This window comes from Anoplolepis gracilipes, chromosome 6 (assembly GCF_047496725.1).
Source record: "Anoplolepis gracilipes chromosome 6, ASM4749672v1, whole genome shotgun sequence".
NCBI classification, from domain to species: Eukaryota; Metazoa; Arthropoda; class Insecta; order Hymenoptera; family Formicidae; genus Anoplolepis; species Anoplolepis gracilipes.
The window spans coordinates 1,854,063-1,875,000 of record NC_132975.1 but is presented as its reverse complement, the minus strand read 5'-3'; the positions used below and the strand labels follow the sequence as shown (position 1 = coordinate 1,875,000).

At 41.7% G+C, this 20,938-nt stretch overlaps 3 pseudogenes; all 3 read left to right on the top strand.

Annotated features, from left to right (window-relative positions):
* Nucleotides 1-10,690: 10,690 nt before the first annotated feature.
* On the top strand, nucleotides 10,691-12,561 carry LOC140666930 (uncharacterized; annotated as a pseudogene).
* A 3,455-nt stretch (nucleotides 12,562-16,016) lies between these two features.
* On the top strand, nucleotides 16,017-17,419 carry LOC140667326 (uncharacterized; annotated as a pseudogene).
* Nucleotides 17,420-17,891: 472 nt separating this feature from the next.
* Nucleotides 17,892-20,032, top strand: LOC140666929 (uncharacterized; annotated as a pseudogene).
* The last annotated feature ends 906 nt before the right edge of the window (nucleotides 20,033-20,938 follow it).

The window sequence follows — 20,938 nt, the reverse complement described above, 5'->3', positions numbered from 1 at the left end:
TATTTGTTCCAAAATGATTGTTGTTTGCGCTAAACCGCATATACCGATTGGAATATTGTTGATTACTTTATGAGCAACCTTGACCAATGTTAAATTTGAATTAAAGAAAACATCAAAAACGTCCGCTCGAACAAAAGAAATTGGACTACCTGTATCGCAAAGCGCGCCCAAATAACAATCAGCGTTATTAATTTTACAAATTTTTATAGGAACATTATTAATTATTATTCGATTACCGGATTCCTGTTGCACCATTGTTACTGTTTCGGATGGACCCTGAAAAGGTTGAACTGTCGACATCGCAGTCGCCACCGCCGGAACAGCCGTCGAGTTCTGCTGCTTCCTCTCCTTTAGCTTCGGACAGCTAAAGCAATAATGCCCAAGCTCCTTATAATATGCACATGCAAATTTTGGTTTTCGACAATTCTTCGTCGAGTGTCTGGGTTTGCCACAGCCGTCACACCGTTGTTGCTGCAGCTGCTGATGATGATGATCCTTAGCACACGTTGTCCTTGATCCGCCGGCACGCCGACCGTCCGGCTTCGCCGTAACCGCCGTTATCCGGTGCATCTCATCTAAAAACTGGTCCACAGTTTCACAGAGTCTTGTTGAGATAGATTAACGCCAGTCGATTTGTGATTTTTGTCAGAATATTAAACTTTTTATATATAATCACAGCGGCCAGCAAAATTGCAAACAGTTTTGAATTAATAAAATATCACATACACACATAGAAAATGGATACTCTTTGTTTTCTCTTGATGTTGTCTCTTTGTTTATTAACATTAATACGGACATAGCAATCACCAGTGTGTTAAAAAGAATGCCATATATTTTGGATAATTATGAAATACCTGAATAAGAATTTTTATTAACGGTTTGATTAATTCTCAATTCATCCTTTTTCAGTTTTAACAATATTATCTATAAACAAACTTATGGCACCTCGATGGGATCACCTTTGCCTCCTATAATAGCAGATATTGTTATGCAGGACTTTGAATAGAAAGCCTTAAACTTACTCAGTTTTACTTCCTCCTTTTATTATAGATACGTAGATGACATAATAATGGTTATCCCTACTGTAACAATAGATGAAACTCTTGACGTTTTCAATTCTCTTGATAATAGAATTAAATTTACAGTTGAGTCCAGTACGAATAATAGTATTAATTTTCTTGACGTCACATTATTTTTAAAAAACAACTAAATAATTTTTAACTGGTTCCACAAGTCCACCTTCTCTGGCAGGTATTTAAATTTCTTATCGCAACACCCGTCATGTCAAAAAAAAGGCACGATAATTGGTATTTTAGACAGGATTGTTCTATTTTCACATCCGAAATTCCATGAAAAACATTTAAAATTAGCAATAAACATTCTGAAAGGTACAATAAACATTGGATGGGCTGTAGTTGGTACGCAAATGTTAGACAGCAGACCTCTCCGATGTTTTAAATGTATGGAGAGAGGTCATGTTCAGGACAGATATCCCAATAGCGCCGACAGAAGTAAACAGTGTTACAGATGCGGCATAGAGGGACATCTGTCCAAAGATTGTACGGCACAAGTTAGCTGCACCATATGCAAAGATGGAGGCCTTCCCTCCGATCACAGAGTAGGGGGCAATGCGTGCACCATCTTTAAGAAAGGTACAAGAGGGGTGGCGATAAGTCAAATGACAAGAGCCACACAATCAAGAGAAGGAAATGACTGAAGAAATCACGGCCAGCCGGAAAGCCAAAGCGCCTCCCCCCAAGGAGGATAGGAAAAGACAAGAAGGGGAAGGAGATGAAGTAGCACCGGAAAGTGGAAACAAGAGAAGGAAACTTAAAGTCAACACAGAAGTAAGATTCGATGAGGAAGGCAGAATGGAAGCTGTTAACGACTACAGTGGGAAGGACACTGAGGAAGAATTGTAATGGCTTGCAAAATTTTACAAGTAAATGTAAATCATGCTAGTGGGGCTCACGAGTTGATGCTCCATACTCTTGCAGAAATGAACTGCGGACTGGGCATCATTTCTGATCCATACATAAGCAAGTATAATAAGGAAGGCCCTAAATGGGTCAATAGCTCCGACAACATGGCCGCCATTGTATGGAAAGAAGCGGAAAACTCCCCTTCCATTACAAAGATAACGGCAGGTCGAGGACATGTCGCGATACAATGGGGGTCCATCGCTGTAATCAGCATTTACCTACCACCGAGTCTACAACTCAGAGAGTTTGGAAGAAGACTAAAGGTGATAGGTAGAATAATATGAAGGTTCCACCCTGGACCAATAATCATAGCGGGGGACTTCAATGCAAAGGCTGAAGTCGGGTTCCCCGCGGACCGATGGGAAAGGAGTGGAAGTCCTTGAATGGGCAGCGGAGCATGGCCTTATAATATTGAACTCTGGCACGCAGCACACATGCGTACGGAGAAAGGGTGGATCAATAGTCGACCTGACATGGGCCAATCGTCCCGCGTCAAGACTGGTATCAGACTGGAGGGTAGCCGCGGGAAGAGAAACACTATCGGACCACCAATACGTGGAATTCTCAGTGGATGTCATCCCCAGAGAGGTTGTGATCCGCCGTCAAGTTCTAAATCAAGAATGTAAGCGACGAGCCCTCAAAAAATTGGATGAAGATGCCTTTAGAGCATCCATCAATGCAGCCCTAGTGGTCCAAGTCGACACCACAGAATGGGGACCAGAACAAAAAATGGAATGGATAATGAGGATAGTCAGAGAGGCTTGCGATGTGGCGATGCCCAAGACGAGACACAGACCACCAAAACAAGCATACTGGTGGTCTGACACGATCGCCGAGTTAAGGCGGCGCGTTGTTGGAACTAAAAGGAAGGCAACAAGGGGAAGACATAGACCCGGTCATCAAGAAAAATGGAAGGAATATAAGGACTTGAGGGACGAACTGAGGATCGAAATCCGCAAGGCCAAGTCAAGATCCTGGGCCGAGCTGCTCTCCATAGACGACAATCCGTGGGGACGGCCATACAGGTTGGTACTAGGAAAGTTGAAACAGTCGGCGTCCCCGCTGACCGAATCACTGGAGCCCCACTTCGTGCAAAAGGTCATACACACCCTGTTTCCCCCAATGATGGATGGATTGAACAACCCCATACCGGAGAGAGAAATAGAGTGGAATGAGGGGGAAATGGAGCTCACCGAGGGAGAGCTTAGGAGCGCCATCCGCAAAATAAAAAACTGGAAAGCACCTGGACCGGACGGCGTGCACGGCAAGGCCTGGGGCCTTGCACATGTGGATCTACATGAATACATGAGAAAGGTATATAATGATTGCCTCAAGGAGGGGAAATTCCCCTTGGTTTGGAAGAAGGCTAATATAGTCCTTCTTCCAAAAGGGGGCAGACCGCAAAATTAACCGTCTGCGTACCAGCCGATATGCCTGCTCGACGAGGCGGGAAAGATTCTCGAGAGAATCGTGTGCAACCGCCTCGTCGAACACTTGTCCCGGAGGGGTCCCAACCTGAACGAGGACCAGTACGGCTTTCGAGTCGGGCGCTCGACGATAGATGCGATCAAAAGAGTGCGCTCGATCTCGGAGGCCGTTATGCAGGAGGGCGGGGTGTTGATTGCTGTCTCACTCGATATTTCGAACGCATTCAACACCCTACCTTGGAGGAGGGTGGGAGAGGCGATGAACTATCATCAAGTACCCTCCTACCTCTATGCGATAGTGAGGGACTACTTCCGAGATAGGAATATAGTATATGTCTACCGGAATGCGGAAAGGAGGGAGGACGCAATGTCAGGTGGTGTTCCACAGGGGTCAGTTCTGGGCCCCTTGATGTGGAACATCACCTACGATGTGGTGTTGCGGACTGCCCTCCCCTCCGGCTGCCATGCGATATGTTACGCAGACGATACGCTGGTGCTGGCTGGAGGAAAAGACTGGGAAGATGCCATAGCAAGGGCAAATAATGCTACTGCAAGGATCATCAGGACTGTAAGAGCTGTGGGGCTAACAGTGGCGCCCCAAAAAACAGAATCTGTCTTCTTCCATAACGGAAAATATGGGACGCCACCAAAGAATGCCAAGATAATGGTGGGAGGTACCCCCGTCCTGATGGGGCCCACAATAAAATACTTGGGCCTCTATCTGGATAGCAGGTGGACCTTTGACGAGCATTTCCGCCAAATAACCCCTAAAGTGGAAAAAGCAGCAATCGCGCTTAATCAACTGTTGCCAAACCTGGGAGGACTGTTGCCAAACCTGCAGAGAATGCTCGTCGATTGTATTCCGGGACTGTTCACGCCATGTTGATGTACGGGGCCCCTATCTGGGCAGGAAGAGTTGAGTCCACCCGCACTCTTCGAAACGCCTTAAGGCAACTACAGAGGCGGGTGACCAACCGTATATGCAGGGGTTTCCGTACAGTCAGTTGGGTGGCGGTAGGGGTGCTCTCAGGAGTACCCCCCATCGAACTCCTCGCCTGTATGTACTCAGAGGTATATTACCAAATGCGCGAGTTACAAAGGGCGGGGATAGTTGTGTCGGACAGTAACCGGAATGCGCTAAGAGTCCAAGCTCGACGGACACTAACAGAGAGATGGTCGGGTCTCTTGACAGATACAAGATTACTCGGCCAAAGAACCGTCGAGGCCATCCAGCCTTGCCTCAATCAGTGGTTGAGTAGGGCCAAGGGGGGTATCTCTTATAGGATGACCCAGATATTCACTGGACACGGATGTTTTGGTGAATATCTGGGTCGAATCGGCAAGGAAACGAGTGGGGTGTATTTGCAGTGCAGGTATCAGCTAGATACCGCGCAACATACCCTCGCCGAATGCCCTGCATGGGAAGGAGGAAGGAGAATTTTGATCTCGGCAGTGGGGAACAATCTTTCCCTACCAGCAATAGTTCGGAAGATGTTGAAAGAGGAGGCAGCATGGAAAGCGGTCTCCTCCTTCTGCGAAATAGTAATGGCTCGGAAGGAGGAGATCGAGAGGGAGAGGGAAAGGAGTGGTCGAAGAGGTAGAGACTCACCAGAGCCAGACAGAAGTGGTCGGGAGGCAGATGCCGGGGCCAACGCCCCTCTCTCTTATCCGGCGGTAGTGGGTATGCCCGCTGCTAGCAAAAACCGGGGGGGGGCTGGATCCCGGCATACCCGCGTCATTAATAGACGCGGGATGAGGACTTGAGGGGAGGTCCTGGACGTCTAAGTCTGGGACTCTATCCCCCAAAGCCCTCGCGGGAGGGATAAGGGTGGACTGGCCCGGTGTACAGTTAATGTGTGAGCCGTTCCCACGAGTGGGAAAGGCCCGTGCTACCTCGCCCTTTCAGGCATACGCCACATTTTTACATCCACTGTCTATCGGAACCGCCCCGAGACGGGCGATGGAAAAATCCAGTAGCGCCTGCTGGTTCGTGTGTGCAGGATGGACAGTTTGGCCACGACGAATAAGCCCATCCTTCCTTCCTTAGGGTGACATAGACTCCGCCGGCTGGCATTCGCCACTATCCGACTCCTTCACCCCGCTATCTTATCCGTCGTGCCCACGGGGACCACGGGGAGGCCTGTCCATTTGCATCCCGACCTGGATGAACGCTTTTGACCCTGTCGGGCGAAGGGAATAGTGGGATAGGTGGGCGTAATAAGGTAAATGGAGTCCTACCTAATTTCCTCTAACGCGACGCGAACGCTGCTCGAGAGCGTGGTTGTCCCGAGAAGATTACGGGGTCACACCCCCATACCCGAAGGCTCCGACCTCTTCGGTTGAACAACGGACCTACCTAATATATAATCTACGATTTACGATTCGTATCCCTTCAGCCAGAGGGATTCTCGGCAAAAGTCGGTGAATACGGAAAGGGCCTCTGGGTTTGACACGAAGAAGCGTGCCACATCCGGCCACTGCCATTCACCTTCCGGTACGACGCTTCGCAGTATCTCTCTCTGCGCGTCAAAGAGGGGACATTCCAACAAGAAGTGCTGGACTGAATCAATTCCACCTCCGCAAATGCACACGTCACTTTCCACGAGACCTAACGACGCGAGTCTTTCCCTAAAATCTCCGTGTCCAGTGAGAACCTGTGTGCTCCAATGATTTATTTCTAGCGAACGCGCAGCTAGTCTATCTCGCACGCCCCTAAAGAAGGCGAACGTGGTACGACCCTTGTTTGAAGAGTTCCATCGGGTCTGCCACATATTTATCGCCTCATTTTTAATTCCTACGATCGCGGTTTTTCTTTCGGTTCCGGCGGGGATCTCAATATTACCGATCTTGGCGTCTTTTCCCGATCTAATATTATAACGCGCGGCGCCTTCGCGAAGAACTATATCTACAGGAGTCGCTCCTCCGACGACGCAAAGCGACTCCCACGAGGCCGTGCGGTATGCGCCAGTCATTGAAATTAAGACTCGACGCTGCAAGGCTCTCAGAATTCTAATATCTCTCTCCGTACACAGGTCGGCCCACCCCGCAGCGGCATAAGCCACTGTCGGTGCGAACACGCCCCGGTAGATTGTGGAGAGTGTCCTAAAACGTAGGCCCCAATGGGCTCTCGCTACTCTACCTAACTTCTCGAACAGCGGCCCGACTTTGCTGTTTAAGTATTCGCAGTGCGATCTAACCTTTAAATTTCTATCCAGGTAGACGCCAAGATACCTAACCGTTCGCTTAAACCCTATTTTTGTTTCTCCGATTTTAATAATTGGCGAATTCTATTCTCGAAGTCGACGGTTTTCTTATTTGTTTTTCGCTTCCTATCCGGTCGTGCTCCTCCCCGTCTACCTATCGGGTTTCTCGCGATCGCGTCGGATTTCAGAATGATGGCTTCAGTTTTACGCTCGGAAATCTGAAGTTTCGCGGACCTACACCATTCTGTTATTATGTTAACTACACGTTGGCCTTCTGTCTCGAGTTCTCTTCGCGAGTTTCCGTTTATGACGACCACGAGGTCGCCCGCGTACGCGGCGAATCTGGAATCACGTCTTCCAGTAATCTCAATAGGCCATCAAACATAAGGTTCCAGCAGGCTGGGCCCAAAACGGAACCCTGAGGGCACCCCCTCTCGGCCCGCTTGGACACTTCCGCGGAGCTAAGAGAAATTTTTACACTTCGATCGCTGAAGTAACTCCGGAGTACTTCGAAGATATTACGCGGACAATCCCGTTTCTTAAGACTATCTAACACAAGGGGCCACCAGACATTGTCAAAAGCCCCGGAAATGTCGAAGAGAAGCGCAATGGCGTACCTCCTTTCGGAGGCAGAGACCATCCATTGCAACTCCACGACAGCTTCCTCCGTCGACCTTCCGGGCATGAACCCGAATTGTCGATCATGGACCTTCCCCGGTGCCAGTGACGTGTCTAGCAGACGAGCTTTTATAAGCTTCTCGAAAAGTTTTCCTACTACGGAGAGGAGACAAATGGGTCTGTAGGATTTCGGGTCTCTCTCGTCCTTGTCTTCGCCTTTCAGCAGGATTCGGAGTGAACCCTCCTTCCAGACAGAAGGAAAGACGCCCCACTGGAGACACCCGTTGAAAAGCCTAACTAACTGACCGGGGATTATTTTACAGGCCGCCTTGAGTACGGCGACCTCGACTAGATCTAAACCCGGAGCTTTATTGTTTTTAAAAGTTTTCATCGCGCGAGCCATTTCCGCCTCCGTGAAGAAAGAGGCGTCGGCTGTATCGGGAGCGACCCTGCATGCGTTTCTAATTTCACGCTGTTCGAGCGTGTCTTCTATCTCCCGGTCATCTGGGATGTGCACATCCAGGAGGTAACTAGCGGTCTCCCCTAGTGACTTTGTGGAATATTCACCACACCGGAGTGTGCTTAGCACCCTCTCAACCTGGAGTTTGCTCGCCTGTTGCTTGTAAACGAAGCCCCAGGGCTCCCGGTTGCCGTGCGATGTGACGAACTTCCGCCAGCTAGCGAGTTTCGCCCGCTTCACCCCCCTACAGTACTGCCTTTGTGAAGAACGATACTCCAGCAGTACCCGGAGGTAAGTAGGGTCCTCTCGCCCTCCCTGAAGGGCACGACGCAACCTATATACCTGTTTCTTAACTATAGTTAATTTTTTAGTCCACCACGGGTTGGACTTCCTAAATTTGCGCTTCCTAGGCATTGACGCGACACAGGTCTCTGTGAGCACCACTGTGAGCGTTTCTGCCATTTTCTCTACTTCTATTGTGGAGCACAAATCGATAGCCTCCAGTTGCGATCTTGAAAGATCTGTCAGGGTGACAGAGAACCGTTCCCAGTCGGCCCGACTTGTGTCGAACCTCGTGTTCCCAGCGCCCCGATCGGCACCTGACTCTTTTGGCAATCTCAATCTTATGTCCACAGCCCTGTGGTCACTGGTGGTCCAGTCACACCTTACCTTCCAGTCACAGATGAACTTGTTCATGGAGGGCGACGTCAGGGTTACGTCGATGAATGACGAACCCCTTGTCGTCCAAAAGGTGGGCGGCTGTCCAGCAACGTTGACCACTGACATGCCAAATGCCCTGATGAGGTCCTCGAATCTGGCACCTCTATCGTCTGTCTCTTGGGGACCCCAGAGTGACGATCGGGCATTGGCGTCTACACCTATAATAATTCTCTCCCCCCTCAGTGAACGAAGCACCGTTTCGCTGAGGTGGCTGAGGTGCTTCTTAATCTCGTCGCTGTACTGGAAGTAGCACGAGACAACGTAGAAGGAGAAGCTGGGGGCCCGCACTTCCACGCAGACACAATGCGTAGTGCTAAGCTGCGAGACGAAAACCGTATCGAAATTGGGATTGCAGATTACCACTGCTGCCCACGGACGTTGTGAGCGCACTGCGGCAACCCTCATCCCTATGCCTAATCCTACGATCTTGTAACCCGAACCCTGCTTCCCGACGTGTGGTTCCTGCAATAATAAAACGTCAAGTCGCTTTTCGACTACGAGTTGACGTACCTCACCCGTTACTACAGCCGAACGTCGCATGTTCAGCTGCAGCATCCTAACACCCGTGGACGCACTACCTAAGCTAGAGCTTATCCTACCTAATTCCTGTGGCGCCGGGCCACTCGCTGTGTGGGGTGGGGTTGGGTCCGCGAATCTAACCGTCTTTTGCACCGTTGTCGCAATGTTCGCGGATCTAAGCGCGGGTCTAATCGCGGGCCTAATCGCGGGCTTTTCTATCTCGCGCGCTATTTGTTTGACGCCGGTCTCCGATTCTCGCGCTAAATTGACCGACGCCGACCTAATCGTAGTAATGAAACAACGCTCTAATACGACGTACGCGGCTCTAATCCCGATTGCTTCGCGATTCATTAACGCGGTTCTAGCGGCAGGAAGGCCGCAATCTCGGGGCTGTGCGCCATCGCGTATTGTGTCACGGGCCCGCCCGCGCACAGCTCGGTGAGGCGCTCTCGAGGAGGCGGAGGCCGCCACCGAGCACGCGGTCGAGCAGACCCGCGACTCAACGACGGAGACACCCCGCGCTTCCCTACTCGCGGCCACGCCAGACCGGAAGCGGTCGGCCAGGCGGGCACTCCTCCTCACCACGTCGAAAATTTTATTTTTATACGCCATAACTGTTCCCACGAGTACGGTGGAAGGGGTGGTCGAGCGACGTAGAGCCACCTTTACGCCGCCAAGCCTAGATACACCGGGAGGACGGCAGGTATCCCGGGCCGGACCGTTCGCGACCGCGACATTTTACGTCTACACGATCATGCAGACCCTAAGCACGGTACCTAACACCTTAGTCTTTAGACGTTAACCCGATAGTACCTGAAAATAAAATTCCTGAAAATAAAGAAAGAATTAGTAAACACGCTCACGCACACACACACACTCACACATGGGAGTCACTGGGATCGGGGTGGTCCCCGCCTCTGGCCCGGCGGGTGACTGAGTCACCCATCCAGTCCTTCGGGCGAGGGTCCCGACCGGCTCCCACTTTTCCCCACTGAGGGACGCTTCACGGCAGGAGCACCTACCGCTCCGCACTCTCATCTCGCGGGAGCACCCGCATAAAATTGGGAGGAAGAAAAAAAAAAAAAAAAAAAAAAAAAGGGGGGGGGACGGCCGTAGACCGTCCAGACAACGCACGAAGTGCGCTTGCCACATAGGAGCCATTCGTTCAGCAAGCTGACACCGGCTCGTGGCAATGCTGTCTGGGCACGTTGGCTTCACCTTTCGGTTACTAGAGCCCCCTCACCACGTCAAGGTGTGCCCACGAGGGGGTGGCCCGGTGTACAACCGGAGCAGGCCGCTCGAACCTCGGAGAGGGCCCCTCGGTTGATGGCCAAATCCACTGCCCTACGGGGAGTGGAGGGAGCAGCAGCCGGGGGGCAGGGGGGCCGGGGCTTGAGTGGGAATACTCGAGCTCCGACCCCGCCCCCCCAGACACAACGGGAGGGCGTGACGTAGGGGCGGTGTCTCCCCTGCGTCACAACGCGCGAGGACCCGCATGATAAGTGCGGGAGAGGAGGCGTGCCCCTCGGAAGAGGGGCATAGTTCTCCGGAGATTGGCTTGGCGGGGGGGGGGCGGCGGGACGGCATGGGAAACCAGCATTCCCGCCGCCCCCCATCCAACGCCCGGGAAGGACACCCGCTGTGGTTTTAGTGGGTAGGACTTGGCCCCCTGGCCGAACCATTCGTGGTTCGACCAAGGGGAACAAGGAGTCCCACATAACCCACGCCCCCTGGCGTACCCGGGGAGCGGGGGTATCCATAATGGATTTCCACAGCGTTAAAAAAAAAAAAAGGGTGATCAGCAAACCCAGGTAACGTTCCTGTACAATGCCCAAATGCATTTTTGCTTCCGAAAAAGTCTTATGAGGGTTGACACTCGAATACCAGGAAGCTTATGCCGATTTTTATAAGGGGTGGGCTTTGGGGTTGAAAGTCGAATCTGAGGATGATTGGCTAACTCATATTGCTTTCATGAAGGAAATCTGTATGTATTTTAACGACTCAAGAAATCCTGGGTAGATTGCTTCTCATACAGCTAGAGTTTAGCGTCACAATGTGATAATAATGTCACATTTTCTCAATGGGTGGTTCCAATTTTGACGCTCTATATCTCAGAAACCAGACGTATGCTCAACGTGAAATTTTTTTTTTAATAATGTCTTATCATATGTTATCATTTGATATATGAATCGATTTTAAAATCGAGGGCCAAAAAAACGGGTAGTTTTTGCGCACCTTCTTTGTTAAATTCTTTACCAAAGATTTAAATGTTGAAAGTGTTTTTGCATCATATCTATATATACGTGCGTTGTTTTAATTCCGACCATTTACGCAAAGTTAAGATGTTTCGAACACGAACAGACGAATTTTTTATTTTTATATTGTGTGAGACCTACGCAGCCTTTCTACAAAGCGAAGGTATGTCTATCGTTAATATGTCAGCTGATTAATTTTTTACAACTAGACGATTTACATATTTCCAGGAGAGAAATCTGACAAAAAATATTTTACTATAATAATTTCGTTTTCATCCTCCTGGCATACTAACTAAAGAGGAATACGGGAATTATATCTTTTTGACAACTTAACTAACTTGCGATATGTGAAGTCCTTTATTGTTTTTTATGACTAAGCGATATATATATATATATTTTGTATTTTGGTATAGCGTTAAATTAAGAATTTTGAGGATTCGTTATTGATATTTTACGCGTTGAAGATGGTCTTAAGATTAATTGAAACGTTCACGGTTGTTTTATTCTCATTAATGTAAACTTGTTTTATATACTAAACTTAAGTATAGCACTAAGTACAGCGCGTGGTTCTAATTGCCCTTTGATTTCACTAGTTATATTTATAATAAGAAGAACCAATTACTCATATTCATATAATTAAGTAAAAATGGTTGATAATGTCATTATTCTTCAATTACCTCCGCGCCCATCGCGCCCACTTAGTTACAAAAATTTGCCCAGGATTTTTTTTACAGCTTTCTAGCATCAGGAGATATTTTTGCCTCAATGGCTAGATATTGGCGCATCAAGATAAGGCAAATCAACATCCTATAAAGTTGTCACAGAAACATGCAATGTCATTTGGCAATATCTAAAAAAAATATATTTGAAGCCTCCTTTTCAAGAAGAATGGAAAAATATAGAAAAAGAGTTCTATAATCGATGGGATTTTCCCAATTGTGTTGGAGCTGTGGATGGAAAGCATATTCGTGTGCAATGTCCACCCAACTCCGGTTGGCATAATATAACTATAATTATAAAGGCTATTATAGTATAGTATTATTAGCCACATGCGATGCAAATTATGTATTTACTTTTGTAGATGTTGAAGATTATAGTAAGAATGTGTATCATTTAGTATTAGTCAAATTTTTGAAATAATAACATTTTTTTCAAATATGCATATACATATATGTATACAATTAATAATGTGTTTCAGAATCATTATCAGACACAAGCATTCTTAGTGCATCGGCATTTGGATGTTCTTTAGAACGTGACGAATTAAATTTGCCACCACCAAAAGTATTGCCATATTCAACATCACTAGTTCATCATTACTTCGTAGGTGATGAAATTTTTCTATTAAGATTAAATTTCCCAGATAGCCAAGCGTAATTGATCATTAAAAACAAACTAATGCAATGCATGAGTTGTTATATGTTTGTTGTACGTTTGCTGACATCGAATTAAAACGCGCTACTGAATTCAGCAACATGAGAGCATATTACAAACAATTAATTTACGAAATTTTTAAAGCAAACGATCTGAGATACTAAAACGTTATATTGTCAGCAATATGGTAACATCTGATGATTTGCCATTTCGTCTACAGCTGACTACAGCATTATGATAGCAACAATACATGTATAATTCCCAGACAACATACATGTCTTAAAGACGTATTAAAGACGTCTTTCTTATGACGTCTTTAAGACTTGGCCAAAAGACGTCTTTCTGACGTCTTAAAGACATTGTAATTTAAGACATCATTTTTAAGATGTCTTAAAGATGTCTAAAAAACATTTAATTTAAGACGCCATCTGAAAGATGTCTGCAATACATCTGAAAGATTGTTATAATACGTTTTTTTGCTTTATCGAAAAGACAACTTAAAGAAGATATCTTTTCATCATCTTTTTATAGTTGTTTTCCCGACAAAGCAAAAAGATGACTAAAAAATGTCTTTTCGGACAAAAAAAAGTTCATTTTCTTACCGCTATGCAGCGCTGCATGAGGTATCTATCTCGTATTTAAAATTGAGTTACCAAAAATATATAAAAGCACGACTAATAAGATTTGTTATAGCCCGAGACTATAACTAATTATGCAAATAAATATTATATACCGCGATTAGGCGCATTGACCGCGCGTGGTTCGCTATGTCAGCGGAAACCGGAGACGAAGCCGGAACACCGCGGCGAGCATTGCGAAAGAGTGCAAACCAGGAAGTCCGACCTTTGGACCCGCTGCGCTTGCACTCAGCGCGAGTTGAGCAACCCGACCGAAATTTAGAACGCTCGCTCAACAGTATAAAAAACCCACCCGCGCTCGGATGCGCGGGCAGTAAAAAGTAAGCTGGCAATCGCCATAACTACAACGGGCAGTCGCAAAGTGAACAAGTGATAATCATAGATCGAGATCACTAACGCACGCGGACACTCGCCTATCGACCGCGCTGGACGCCGCCACGCTCCTCGAACTATCTCCTGGCCGAACGAGCTCGGCCCACTTGACCACCGCTAACCGTAAGAAAAGGAACCTCTGTAAAACAACTACTGTGTATGGGTAAAAATATATATTCTCTAACTACTACAAAGAATCTACGATCATTGAAATCAACGAAGCCTCCCTGCGCCTTAAATCCTGCTATTCTCCGCGGATCCCGAACTCAGTGCCGTCCCGCGGCAGAACAGATTATTGTAACAACCATTTTGATCAATTTCATTTCGGATAGTTTCTATCCAAATAAATAAAATGTAACATTTCGGGTAGATTGTCCAAATAAGTAAAGATTATTCGTCTTAAAAACGTCATAAATACATCTTTCTGATAATCTTTTAAGATATCTTAGCAATTTTAGCATGTCTTTTAGACGTCTTTAAGACGACATAATGTTGTCTGGGTAGAAACGAAAAGTTAAAATTTCTTATCCTTGAATGCTTAATAAATAAGAATTTTTAACTTTTTTGTTTCTGTCTTACTAAAACAAAAATTACATGATTGATCCCCTGAAAAATTATCGCGACATTATCAATTTAATCACGGTTAATCACGCATGACAAATCGATGAATATAGGTTGTCATCAAGTTGCTGTCAAGTCTCTTGTTTGCTGACAGCAATCGATGTTACCATATTGCTATCAGTTTGCTGTTCTGAGAATTAAAAATCACGTGAGCTCAACCCGACAAGCATAATGCTGTCACACCTTGTCCCTAGTTTTTCAAAATTAGTTGCTGCAACGGTTATCGGCAACATGATTGCAAAATCAGAACATTTGGCTATCTGGGTAGTTCCCAAATGAACATTCTACAGTTCTTCGCGCCCGACTTAATCTATAATTAAAGATTTTTTTCGTAACAGTTAAATTTCCACTTCGAGGGTATGGTCGCATCATATAAGATGTTAGTGGAAATGCTTCGTCCCCTACTAGAACATATGGAAATTTGAATCCGCTACTATCCAAATGCCTGTCCGGAGGTAGTTGAAGTGAATTCGTACGCAATAGATGAGCAAGGTCACTGCTAGCAAATACACCAGCATCACTACGCCTCCCTTCTGCTTCGATGTCCACGATGCTGAAGCAACAATTTGCATCACTCACAGCAAATAGATTGATGCTGTGATTACCTTTGTAATTGTAGTAGGAGGAACCACTATTCGGTGGTGCCTACAATTAACAAGCTACAATAAGATGTCAGATTTATTAAAAAACGTACAAAAAATTGTTATATTAGATACATATCTGAACGATAATGTGCTTCCCGTCTATTGATCCAATGCAGTTTGGAAATTGACAGATTTTCTGAAATTTGTCAGCAACTTGTTGCCAATTTTCAACGGTGGGTTGTAGAAAAACTTTATCCTTCAAAACCTCCCATAATACAGTGCAAGTCTCTCTTATAATTTTGGATGCTGTATTGGATGCAATACGAAATGCATACGAATGAGGTGCTAAACTATCACCGGATGCTAACCAGCGCAAAGTCAGCTGCAATCTTATACGAGGTGATATTGGGATTCGACAAACTTCTTTTTTCTGCATCCGTGGTCCACTTAACGTTAGCAGTTCTTCAAATATTTCCGGAGTCATTCTGAAATAATTGAAAAACTTTTCACGATCGGTTGTTTGCATTTCAACAACTAAATTGTCACTTGCACCTTGCAAATGCCTCATTATGTGCGTGAACATTGGCTGTACCCAAAATTTACGTTTCTTTCTTATATTTTCCTGCTTTTCCAATAAAACGATGTAACCTAAATACAGCTTTCGCACTCTCTCGAACACTGATACAGCATGCCAAGTTGGCAAATTATTCGCCGTTCGCAGTATTTTTAACATAACTAATAAAACTGTTTTTTCATCTATTATTATGTGTTTCAAAATATTATTTTCACACGTTTAAAGTTAAAACTATACAATATTACAAAGTATTGTTTACGTTTTTTTCACACATTCTCTCCCAACTTAACCGCACATGTTCCGTAAAAATTTCCTCTACCAGTCTGTTCCGTTCCGTAAAAATTTCCTCTACCAGTCCCATGTAGCAAAAACGGAACGGAAATCTTGGTAATCTTGGTTACAAAATATATTTCACTCTTACAATTCAGTACTTCAGAGTATCAGTTACCATCGATCAAGTTACCTAACGATGTTAGAATTTTACTTCGAACACCACGAAACACGTCTTTACGTTATATAAAATCTGTAGCGGGCGGTCATTATGCGCACTTCGGTCTTTTGCCTTCTCTCGAGCAATTTATCAAAATATATTCTAAATTTATAACAAAAAACGAAATAAGTTTAAATGTGAATATAGATAGCTTACCAATTGCTAAAAGTTCAGAAAGCCAATTCTGGCCGATTATGGCATCTATTGAAAAAATAGATATCTATACATTACCTTTTATAATTGGTGTGTACCACGGTACTTCAAAACCTAGTGATGCTAATACTTTTCTGACTGATTTTGTCAATAATTTTATTTTCATTTCAAGAAATCGTATAATTGTTTCTAATATAAAATATAGCGTTTCTATTAACGCTATAGTATGTGATATCTCAGCTAAATGTCTTATAACGTATGCTAAAGGTCATGCTGGGTATTTTTCGTGCTCAAAATGCACACAAGAAGGTGATTTTGTACATAATAGAGTTATTTTTCCAGAGACTCATAACACTTTACGCACAAACGATATGTTCAAAAATCGATCATCATACGGGTAATTCTATATTGGAAAATCTTTCTATTGGCATGGTTTCGCAAATCCCGCTAGACTATATGCATCTCGTTTGTTTAGGTGTCGTAAAACGGTTATTACAATTATGGCTTAGGGGAAATAAAAATATTCGGTTATCAACAGAAAATATAAATTCTGTTTCATTTAAATAATTCGTCTCATTTAATCGCAATGAAATCTTATATTCCATCAGAATTTGTAAGAAAGTCTAGAGCTTTACATGACGTAGATAAATGGAAAGCGACGGAATTTCGCCAATTTTTACTATATACGGGAATTGTAATAATGAAATATTATGTCACTTGTTACAACCATTTTCTTCCCCTCAGTATTGCTATAAGGATTTTAACTGATTTTCAATTATGTGTAAAATTCAATGCTTATGCAGATTCATTGCTATTATGGTTTGTTTCTAATTTTGGAAAAAATTATGGTGAAGAACATTTTTCGCACAATGTTCACAATCTTACCTTGCTAATGATGTGCGCATTTTTGGTTGCTTAGATAATTTTAGTTGTTTCAAGTTTGAAAACCATATGCTGAAAATTAAAAAAAAAATTACATAATTCTGGAAAACCTTTACAGGAATTACGTAATCGTGTATTGGAAGAATTACAACTTCCAGTTCAACCCTATCGCATGGTACAATATCTCATTGCTATTTACAAAAGAAATAACACAATTTCTCATGTGTAATTTCAAAATTTTAAAATTGCACTAAACAAAACGGATGACTGTGCTATTCTTGATGACAAGTTTGTACTATTCATTTTGGATATATTTGAAGATAATCACAGTTTACTTATTTGCGCAAAACATTTTATAAATCCCACATCTTTTTTTACTATGCCGTGCGATTCGGAAAAACTTGGAATATTGGTCATATCAAATACAACAACTTATGATTCAATAACAATTCCAATAACACGAATAACAAAAAAATGTTTAAAAATAAAACATCCTGATGAAATTGATTCATATGTAACAATACCGCTTCAACACACCAATAATTAGGACCAATAAATTAGTATTATATATGTCGATTCTTTTATTCAGTAATTTTAAGAATTGCTTTTAAATATTACAATCTATTACTTATTATTTTTTTACAATTTTTACTTCTGCCTAAAGTTGTAAATACTGAATCTTAATCCGTTGCCTTTGTATTGAAGAATGACAAACATTTATAAGATGGGTTTGATATTTGAAATCAATTAGTATATAAATTTCTATATAAAGAATGTACCATATTTTAAGTTTTATTTAATTTAATTTATGAAATTCATGAGCAAGAGCAAAAATTATTGTATATATAATTATAGTATGCACAATTATATATATATAATTCCTATTTATAAAATACTTATAAAATTATTTGCACGTTAAATTTTACTATTATTTATTTTAATAGATACTATTATTAATTTTCAAATTTTATTTATGAGATAATGTTCAATTAAAATATTCTTTTTATTTTAGTTTCAAAATGAATGGCATTATTGAAAGTACAAGGAAGTATGCTGTTGTAAAATTTAAATTGGATTCTTCATATTCTGAAATACCAGTAATTTGGTTGATGGAAAAAACTGCCAAAGGACAATGGTGTTTTTGGCCACCTCGAACAGCAAATTGCGCAACACTGATAAATAACTATGCGACTCCTAATTATGACACTTGGGTCCAATACGAAGTAGAGTTAATCAAATATTGTTGTAAGTACTTATGCGTTAATATTTGTTTTAAAATTATAAAATGTACACAAAATTTTAAGAATTTTTCTTCTTTCGCATCTCTGGAATCAACTCGAAAAAACGCTGCAGATTCCAATTATCAAACGACGGATGAAGAACGATTGGGAAGAGGGAAAAGGCAACATGTACCAAGCACCCATGTATATAGCAGTGAGGAAGAGGATAATGAAAGTTCCCAAACATCTCGAAAACCTAACAAAATAAGAAGTACATATGTATTATAGAAATATTAAATTTTTAACCTAATTAATTTGTTTTACAAATATAAAGAGACTGATTATATTATTAAGAGCTGTGCGCGATGTTGAGCGCTTATATCGAAAATCTAAAATTTTCGATATAATTTAATAAAGTTTTAGCAATGCGTTCCAAGCTAATTTTTCATACCTAGTGTACTTTATTAATAAACTATATCGAAAATGTTAGATTTTCGATATAAGCGCCCAACATCGCGCACGGCTCTTACAGTCAGTCTGTCTCTTATATTAGGTACTTTCCATTTATCAAAGCTCAGAAAAATCTCACTTTTGTCTTTTTTCAACATTTATGTTAAAGAAAGACAAAAATGAGATTTATCTGAGATTTTATGTAAAGCGCCTATTTTGTATTTCAAGTGAGCCTTTACATTCTTAGTTAATTTGTTTTAATTTCAATTTTATAATTTTAACATAAAATTTATTGCAACTTTCCGGAAAAACAGTGTGATGCCAGTATTGTTTCTGTGCCACCATCTTGCCCAAACAACTTTACAATGCATAATTCTAACGTCCGTAAACAAACACATGATGAAAGCGAACAGTATGCTTCAAGTACATCAGAACATGGTATGTAAAAATAATAATTGTAATAATAATATATACTCAATAATAAAAATTTCAGAAGAGGAAAATTTGTCAATTGACGAAAATGTCATTCAGGATGATATACCAATAATATTTGGAAGTAGTTCAAAAATAACAAAATACAATAGAAACAATAAACAAAAATTATAATATGATACAAATGAAAAGAATAACTTGTTTTATATTTCAGAATATAATGTAAATGATGTAGCTTCAACCTCAACCTCAACTCAGAATAAACAGGAAGATTTGAATATAAAACGTAAATATTCTCTTTTTATTTGTATTTTATCAACATATTATCTTTTAACTTAACTTATTTAAACTTTTATTGTTTGATACAGAAAATAAAAAAATGTTGCGCATGATGGTTACAATTCATATCACATTGAGAGATATAAATCAACGTTTAAATAGAACGGAAACTGCCCTCAAAAATCGTGCAATTAATGTGGTTGAAAATAATGATGATCTTATTGCACAAATTTTACCCCTTACAATAATTAATATCATAAAAGAATTCGATCTTTTATTAAAAACTACGGAGGAGGCATCGATACAATTTGTAAGTTTTATATTTTAGTTTTACGAACTTAACAATCGCATTTTTTAATACTTACATAATATTATATAATGCATGTAACATATATTTTTGGTTTTATAGAATACTATCGAAAATCGGAGGAAATAATTCAAGAGATAATATCCATCGAACTTTCAAAAAAATATTTACGAATGAATGTGCCATGAATTGTTCGTGGAAAAGATTATAAAATAATTTTCGAATCGTGGACTTGTACATGACGAAACTTATGAGAAGTATGTTATAGATCCTAGTAAATGTACAAACCAAAATGTTTATGAGCTCAACATATTAATAATTTTTGTTTCTAGGAGAAATGTTGCGCAACATAAGCCTGACAGAATCGGAATTCGATCATATAGCAGCGGAATGGCTACGCTTTGCCAAGCAAAGGAAACAAAGATATGATAATAAGGCTATGGAAAACGAAGAAGATAATCGCATCAATTGAATATATTTGATCTTCACTGGAGCTCAACTTTTATGGGCAATATCACAATTCCTCTTTGGACAAGTAACTATAGCTTATCGTAGTAAATAAGTTATAATTTTCTGTTTTCTTTCCGCTTATCCTAACAAATGGTTAATTAACAATCAGTCTTTTAAATGCAGATGAGATATACGTAGCATAATAAGGTCAAGGTCAAATTTTACAATAGACTTTAAATTTAGTATTTGAAATTGTGATTAAGTAATACTATAAGTTTAAATTTATTTTATTTTATCAGTGTACTACAATTTTTTCATTAGATGTATAATATATATGTAACTTTTACAGTTCATTAAGAAGAATTCTTTGAAAATCTCGCCGGTGGGTGCTGGGACTGTCAATTTTTAAATGACAGAGTCCGCACCGACGAGATTTTTAGAGTTGAAGTCAGTGGGTGCTGGGACTGTACCTTTTTAGATACAGAGTCCGCACTGGCTTAAACTTTGAGTTTTCTTCCTAGATTCTTTCTCAGACGAGTAGTGCTACAAGAGCAACACAAAATTTTTGATTAAATTATCAGTTTTTATCAGAAAAATGATAAAATTGTAGTACTCAAAGAAGAACGATATCTAATATTAATATCTAAAAATTGAATATTTATTTTCAAAGTACTATAAATATGTAATTTATTGCGTTAGATTTAAACAAACTGCATACTAATGTTTTATTCATATTATATTAATTATATATTATTATTTTATGTTTATTATTTTATTATTATTTTATGTATATTTTATTATTATATATTATTTAATAACATTTTGTTTTTCTTTAAATGTGAAACATTTTATATATATAATTGTATGTATATATGTTTATATACATATATTAAGTATATATAAAAATATTTGTTCATTAATAAATTAA